At 45.4% G+C, this 8728-nt stretch overlaps 1 pseudogene; it reads right to left on the reverse strand.

Moving 5' to 3' along the window:
* Positions 1-3977: 3977 nt before the first annotated feature.
* On the reverse strand, positions 3978-8641 carry LOC128777990 (V-type proton ATPase subunit G 1-like; annotated as a pseudogene).
* Positions 8642-8728: the final 87 nt, after the last annotated feature.

Below are 8728 nucleotides of genomic sequence, written 5' to 3' on the forward strand. Positions count from 1 at the left end.
AACCTACAAGTGAATATATGGTTACAAGTATGACAAGTGCTGTGATGGAAAAATTCTGGAAACCATAGGGGCTACATACAGAAAATGGGCTGTTGACAACGGGGTGCGGAGTGGTCAGAAAAGCCTTTGTGGAGGAAATGAGGTTTGAATAGAGACAGGAAGTACGAGAAAGTACCAAAGGGGATACATGAGAGAAGTGGAAACGGTATTGGTGTTCCAGCCAGAGGGAATGTTGTACACAAAATCTCTGTGGCCAGAAGGAAGCACAGGAAGCTTGCGTGCTGGAAGGAGAGAAGCAAAGAGAGAGAGTAGAGAGATTGTAGCTGGAGGGAGGGGGCAGGGCCAGGCCAAACATCTTGATAGCAGCCTACAGAACTGTAACGATTGTACCTCCCCCATCACCCCCTCACCAACCCACCTTCCCTCTCTAATCCCCTCCTCTCCCACCTAGCTCATTCTATTTCAGCCACATTATCCTCCTTGCTGTTTCCAGAACACTCCAGGCACATCCCACCTTAGGGCCTTTGCACCTGCTCTTTCCTCTGCCTGGAATGTTCTTTCCCCTGATGTCCATATGTCTGGACGTCCTCACATTCTTCAGGTCCTTGCTCTCGGTGGCACCAAATTAAACTTAACCCCATACACACACACACACACACACACATACACACACCTCACACACTACCCACCATATCTGCCTTTCCTGCTTTATTTTTCTTCGGAGCCCATCTAACCACCCGACATACTAAATATTTGACTTATTTATTTTGTTTAGGTCAGATCCATAAGGACAGGGATTTTTGTCCATTTTGTTCACTCCCATACTGCAGTCCTTGCTACTGTGCCTGGCACAAAGTAGGACATCAATAAATATTTGTGGAAGGAGTAAATAAACAGGGGGGAGGGAAACGGTCAAATTTGCGTTCTGAACCCATACGTCACGTGGGGGTGCCTTGAGACTGGCAAACAGAGCCAGTCAGTGGCTAAGGCTGGGGAAGCGGGGTGCCTGGGTGGCTCAGTCGGTTAAGCGTGTGACAGCCAAGAAAGAATCCTTAAAGACGTCTTTGGTGCAAAAAGGGGATTTTATTAAAGCACCGGGACAAGGCCCGTGGGCAGGAAGAGCTGCACTGGGGTCGTGAAGTGAGGGGTAACTCATTATTTACCCTCAGGTTGGGGAGGGGGTCAGGGATAGTACATCTCTAAAGGAATCCTGGAAGCAAGGTTTCCGGGACCTTGAGGGGCTAGCTGTTGCTAGGGAAACGCCATTTATTACCTTTTGTAAGAAACAACAACAACAACAACAACAAAACTCAGTCATGAGACCCTTCCGATGTATATGGGGGGGGGCATAAACTTGGAGTAGGATTGCCAGCATATTTTTGGGGCAGTTGAGATAAAAGAAATACATTTACAGGATCCTGGGGGGTCAGGATAATGTTAAGCCAAGATTCCCTTTTGCCCCCAGCAAAGTGTCATCATCCAGGCAGCTGAGCTCCTGGAGGGAGGTCACTCTGTCGGTTTCAAGGACATGCCAATGGGCTGGAGGTAGTAAGGGAATTTAAGTTTTCATTTGCCTTAGTTCCCCATAATCACCGTGGCAAGCACTTAAACCCCTTTCCTTTGTTCATGGGGAGCCAGGAGGTCTGGGGAATATCACACATTTTCCACCTGGGGGGGGGGGGGTGCCAGCCTGTATTTTGCCCTCAGCTTGCCCCACCTCCCTCATCACCTTCCATTTCCATTTCCGAGAGGCTTGTGCCTTTCCATGCAGCAACTAGCCCCATCTCGTTGCTCATTCCTATTCCTCAACCCACCTCCAGGTCTCAGAGACATCCCCTCCTCCAGGAAGCTCTCCCTGACCCCCCCCCACCCCAACAACTGCGTCAGACCCCATCTCTGGCCTCCCCCATCCTATCCCTGGTTACTTTATTCAAGTGGGGGGAAAGGAGGAAGGACATCTTATTTTTTTAATAAAATACCTCTTTTTTTAATGTTTATTTATTTATTTATTTATTTTGAGAGAGAGAGAGAGCGCAAATGGGGGAGAGGCAGAGAGAGAGTAAGAGAATCCCAAGCAGGCTTGAACCCATGAACCGTGAGATCATGACCTGAGCTGAAATCAGAGAGGGACACTTAACCAACCGAGCCACCCAAGAATATGATGAAACTGAGATTATGATGAAAGGAAATTGAGTACCAGACCGACATGAGCCAGGCATCCTACTAAGTGTTCTGCTAACCTGCCTGACGTCATTTCTAACTGTTCCCCCTGCCCCGGGCGCCCCTCCCAGACACACTTTGGCTTCCTGGCTTTTCTGTGCAGGTGCCGGACCTGCACTTGTTGGCCAATGCGTACAACAAATCACCCCCAAATGTACCGGGCGACAACAGCCTCGTCTCACGGGTTCTGTGGTCAGGAATTGCAAGCAGCTGCAGATAGCCCAGTTCCTCTTTCGGAAGCAATCCACCGCTAAGCTCACCAGGTGGTTGTCGCCAAGATTCACTTCTCTGGGGGCTCGTGGCGGGGACCACCTTCAGGTCCCGGCCACACGGGCGTCTCTGAAGGCAGCTGGCTTCATCGGGAGAAGCAGGAGGCACCGCATTGAGGTGCAAAGAAGATGGAAGTCACTGTCTTTTTGTAATCTGGTGTCAGAAGGGACAGTCCATCACTTTTGCTGAACTCCATCCCTTAAAATACATCCCTACATCCAGCCCATGGGTCAAGGAGAGGGGGTTACTCAAGGGGCTGAACACCAGGAGGCAGGGATAATTAGGTCCCACTTTAGAATGACTTCCTCCAGCCTCCTCAGCCCCTGCGGTCACTGGTCACTGCTCCCTCTGTCTGGAAGGCTCTCCCCCCAGATCTCTGTGTGGCTCCCTCCCTCCTCTCCCTCAAACCTTCCATAAAGCTCCTTTCATCGATTTAAACTGCAATACTCCCGGGGCACCTGGGTGGCTCTGTTGGTTAAGCATCTCACTCTTTTTTTAAAGATTTTTTTTTTAATGTTTTATTTATTTTTGAGGTAGAAAGAGACAGAGCATGAGCAGGGGAGGGGCAGAGTGAGAGGGAGACACAGAATCTGAAGCAGGCTCCAGGCTCCGTGCTGTCAGCACAGAGCCAGACGCAGGGCTCGAACTCACAAACTGTGAGATCATGACCTGGGCTGAAGTCGGACGCCTAACCAACTGAGCCACCCGGGCGCCCCAAGCATCTCACTCTTGATCAGCATCAGGTTGATCTCATGGTTCCTGGATTTGAGCCCCATGTTGGGCTCCACACTGCCAGTGTGGAGCCCACTTGGTATTCTCCCTTTCCCTCTCTCTCTGCCCCTCCCATGCTGTCTCTCTCTCTCTCTCTCTCTCTAAAATAAGTTAAAAAATAAAACTTAAATTGCAACACTCCCTGGATAGGCTGGAAAATGGTCTGCAAAGACCTCCGAGCCCTTGATCTCTGGGTTCAACACACTTTGCAAGTGTGATGAAGTTAAGGCACTTGAGATACCGAGGTGTGCCCCAAGTATAATCACAAATGTCCTTACAAGAAGGAGATCCAACAGCAGGACAGAAACAGAGACAATGTAACACAGAACGTAGGCTACACTGCAGGAGGAAAGGGGCAGAGCCAAAGAAAACAAGGAACACAGCTCCAGAAGCTGAAAGAGGCAAGGAAACTGATTCTCCCACAGAGCCTCAGGGAACACAGCCCTGCCAATGGTTGATTTCAGTCAGTGAAACTGATTTTTGTTTGGGCTTCCCACCTCCAGAACTGTAAGAAAATAAATGTGTGTTGTTTTAAGCCACTGAGTTGTTGCAGGCAGCCACAGGAAATGAATATAGCACTCAAGCAGGTGCAATATATCCGCCTCTCCTGATTCAGTTTTTTTCCATAACGGTGATCAGTGTCTGAGATATTTTTCTGCTTAGTATTCTATTTATTGTCTGTCTCTTCCACTAGAATATCGGCTCTAATATCACGGTCATTTTGTAACTGTTTATTATGGGCAACTTCAAAAAATTTTTAATGTTTATTTTTGAGAGAGACAGAGACAGAGCGTGAGTGGGGGAGGGGCAGAGAGACGGAGACACAGAATCCAAAGCAGGCTCTGAGCTGTCAGCACAGAACCCGACACAGGGCTCGAATCCACGAACTGTGAGATCTTGACCTGAGCCGAAGTCGGACGCTTAACCAACTGAGCCACCCAGGCGCCCTTCCCTTTCTTTCTTTAAAAAATGGCTTTTTACTACATCTAAGAAAGAAAAAGTATTAATATATATGTTGTTCGAGCATAGAAAAAACAGTGTAAACACATTACATTTCTAAGAGATATGAGGTTAAAGGAGAAAATCTTTGGATAAGCTCTAAGTTTGTACAAAGAAGCTAGATTTGCTATTCTCCTAAAAGTGAAGGGACCTACTGTATTATACCCAGAAATCATCCAATACCTTTCCGCAAGAATGTAACTCAAGCTTTGCTGAAGCTCCATATTCCGTGAAGGCATCTAAAATGTCAATCGGGGTGCCTGGGTGGCTCAGATGAGTGCCTGACTTCTGATTTTGGCTCAGGTCACAATCCCAGGGTCGTGGGATCGAGCCCCGTGTTGGACTCTGCACTGAGCATGGAGCCTGCTTGGGATTCTCTTTCTCTCCCTCTCTCTTCCCCTCTTCCCCACTTGCTTCCTCTGTCTAAAATAATAATAAAATAAAATAAAATAAAATAAAATAAAACAAAAGGCCAATCCACAGGCAGAATTGCTCCTTCCTCCCCTGTCCATTTATGCAGTCGTCTTCATGGATTTCTGGCCAGATGTCACAGACAAAGGCTGAGAGGTTGTCCAGGATTTCATCCCTGTTCAGCTAGAAGTAGGTCTGGAGGATGGTCATCTCTCCTGCATCTCCTTCTCCGTTCGCTCCAGTACTGCACCTGCGGTGGGATTCCAGAGCAGCAGCTTTCTTGGCCTTGAACTCCTCTCTGCACAGATGGTATTGTTCAATTTCAGCTGACCTTCTTTGGCCAGCTTCCGCCTCTGGTTCTTTCACCTGTGGGCCTCAGACACCTTCTCAGTGGCCCCCTTCTCGGTCTGTAGCAGCTGCAGGATGCCCTGCGACTGGTTGGAGGTGGTGGCAGCCATTCCGAGCCCAAGGGGAGCAGCCTAAATCGACTTGGTCGCCCCCTCGGGTCCCCATTTCAGACTTCTGACCCCCCCAGAATTATAAGATAATAAATGTGTGTTATGTAAGCTTGTGGTAATTTGTTACAGCAGTCATAGGAGACTAACATACCTCTGTTGTGAAAAAGAGAGGTCAGACTGAATAAAGAAGCCCACACAAGGGGTGCCTGGGTGGCTCAGTGGGTTAAGCATCCGACTTCGGCTGTGCCGACAGCTCAGAGCCTGGAGCCTGCTTCAGATTCTGTGTCTCCCTCTTTCTCTGCCTCTCCACTGCTTGCACGCTGTCTCTCTCTCTCTCTCTCTCAAAAATAAATAATAAGCATTAAAAAAAATTTTTTTAAAAGAAGCCCACACAATATAAAGAAGCCCAGAAGAAACAAACATCATACAGAAAAAAAAAAATAACAAGAAAGCGACAAAAGAAACACAAAACATCTATAACTAAACGCTTTGTGAAATACTTAGCAAGATAATGGAAACTATCACATTTATAAAGAGCTGGAGGCTATGAAGAATTAATAATTAAATAACAAGAAAGGTTCTTGGGAATTCAAAATTATAGGGGTGCCTGCCTGGCTCAGTCAATGGTGTGTATGACTCTTTTTTTTTTTTTTAATGTTTATTTATTTTTTTAATGCATTTTTAAATTTTTTTTTAATTAACGTTTATTTATTTTTGAGACAGAGAGAGACAGCGCATGAACAGGGGAGGGGCAGAGAGAGAGGGAGACACAGATTCAGAAGCAGGCTCCAGGCTCTGAGCCATCAGCCCTGAGCCCGACACCGGGCTCGAACTCACGGACCTCGAGATCGTGACCTGAGCTGAAGTCGGACACTTAACCGACTGAGCCACCCAGGCGCCCCAATGTTTATTTATTTTTGAAGGAGAGAGAGACAGAGCATGAGTGGGGGAGGGGAAGAGAGAGAGGGAGACACAGAATCCGAAGCACACTCCAGACTCTGAGCTGTCAGCACAGAGCCTGATGTAGGGCTCGAGCTCACAAACTGTGAGATCATGACCTGAGCCTTAGTAGGACACTCAATGAACTGAGCCACCCAGGCGCCCCAGTGTATGACTCTTCATTTCAGGGTCATGAGTTTGAGCCCCACATTGGGTGTAGAGATTACTTAAAAATAAAATCTTAAAAAAAATTCTAGATGAAATATAAATTTGAAGAGAAGGATTAGAAGTAAAGTCAGGGAAATCCCCTAGAAAGGGAAAATTGACAAAGGGCTGGAAAATAGTAGTGAAAATATAAGAAAATTGAAGGCTCAACTCAGAAGATTGAACATCCATAATAATGAAGATTCCAGAAAAAGAGCAAGCAAATGAAGGGGAAGAAATCAGCACAAAAAATGTACAAAGAAAATGTCTCAGAACCAAAGGGTGTTCAATCTCCAGATTGAAAGAACAGACTTAAGGTCAGAATGATTAATGAATAAAGACTACAGTAAGGCATATCTTCGTGAATTTTTAGAACCAGAGAAAGAGGGAAGATCACAAAAGCTCTCAGAAAAAAAGAAGAAGAAAAAAGCTAGCAAAAAAAATAAAAAGTCAAATATAAGTTCAAAGGAAAGGGAGAATGCAAACAAATCTGAGGGGAAAAACAGTTTTCCCTTGTTATCTAAAATTGCATTCCAACTCAGGGTGCATACAGATTTGAATGGAAAAGGATACATGTATTTCCAACCTAGAATTTTATACCCAGCCAAACTATAATAATGTGGGAGGATAGAATGAAGACCTATTTAGTTTTGTAAGAACCCAAAAATATTTACCTCTTCTTCACTCTTTTAAGGGAACAATTGGAGGATGTGCTCCACCGAAATGAAGAGTCAACGAAAAAAGACAAAGACCTGGAATCCAGGAAATAGTGTCCAACTCGGGGAAATCCCAGGATAGCTTAGCACAGGCCTGGAGAGCAGCAAGTCCAGATTATATTAAAAGAGGACTGCAGGGTCGCCTGGGTGGCTCTCAGTCGTTAACCCTCTGACTGTTGATTTTGGCTCAGGTCATGATCTCATGGTTCATGAGTTCAAGCCCCATGACAGGCTCTATACTGACAGCATGGAGCCTGTTTAGGATTCTCTCTCTCCCTCTCTCTGCCCCTCCCCCCTCAAAATAAATAAACATTTTTTTAGAAAGAAAAAGAAAAATATTAAGTATATATAGGTGCATCTAAAATTAAGGTAATTCTTAATTCTCAATTTTAAAGTTTGAGAAAGAAAATGCTAGTATATTACATGGCTCTGCAATGAAAACATTTACATATCATATTGTAAAAAACATTGATATAAAAATTATGACATGATTTCGTTGGGAGAGGGAAACTGGGTCAGCACGAGCTCAAGCCTCACCTACTGTAGTAGGAAGTCAGTAGAGAATGTCTAAAATTGGCTATCACGAAATAGCAGTGTCAGCATATTTAGAAACATGGAAGAAAATACTAGAAGAAACTGGTAAAGTGGTTGAAAGTGGTTGCCTCTGGCGAGCAGAGGGGAGTGGGGAAAGTTAGTACATAGGACTGGGTTTTTTTTTCATATTTTAGTACACTTTGATTTCTTTTTTCAGTAATCTCTATACCCAACATGGAGCTCAAACTCACAACCCCAAGAGCAAGAATCTCATGTTCTTCTGACTGAGCCAGATAGGTGCCCCAGTACAGTTTGATTTTTAAAGTATATTCACGAAAACTAATCAGTAGTGATAAAAGTCCCAACTGTGGTTAACTGCGAAGAGGCACCATGGAGCTTCTAGAAATGCTGTGTATCAGCTGTATCCGAGAGAACTTTCTGGGATAATGAAAATGTTCTCCATCTGCACTGCCCAAAATGGTAGGCACCAGCCCTGCACGGCTACTGAGCACGAGAAAAGTAGCCAGTGTGACTGAGAAGCAATCCTTAATTTTTATTTAATTAAAAACACTTTTTAACGTTTATTCATTTTTGAGAGACAGAGAGAGACAGAGTGCAAGTGGGGGAGGGGCAGAGAGAGAGGGAGACACAGAATCCGAAGCAGGCTCCAGACTCTGAGCTGTCAGCACAGAGCCCAAGGTGGGGCTGGAACCCACGAACCGTGAGATCATGACCTGAGCCGAAGTTGGATGCTTAACCGACTGAGCCACCCAGGCACCCCTTTTTTAAAATTTATTTATTTTTTCATGTTTATTTATTTTTAAGAGGGAGAAAAGGAGATAGAGCATGAGCGGAGGAGGGACAGAGAGGGAGGGAGACACAGAATCCAAAGAGGGACCCAGCAAATTCTAGAACTAGATGGCTCCAAAGTTCAGATGATAGTATTATCAAACATACATTATAAAATAACTAAGCTTAAAATGGTTAAAGACATAAAGGAAGAATCCAAAATATGAAAGAGCAAGACACTACCAAAACAAACAAAACCCCCAAACACCAAAAAGGCCCCCGCCCCCCACCAAAGAAAACAGACAAAAGACCCAGGGGTGCTTGGAGGAGGAAGGATTAGATTTACAGGAGGGAGAAATCCCTTAGAAAGGGGCTACCTGAATACTGGTGTGAAAATACAGTAACAATGATGAGCTC

The sequence above is a fragment of the Panthera pardus genome, unplaced genomic scaffold, assembly GCF_024362965.1.
Source record: "Panthera pardus isolate Hobbes unplaced genomic scaffold, ASM2436296v1 HiC_scaffold_18, whole genome shotgun sequence".
NCBI classification, from domain to species: domain Eukaryota; kingdom Metazoa; phylum Chordata; class Mammalia; order Carnivora; family Felidae; genus Panthera; species Panthera pardus.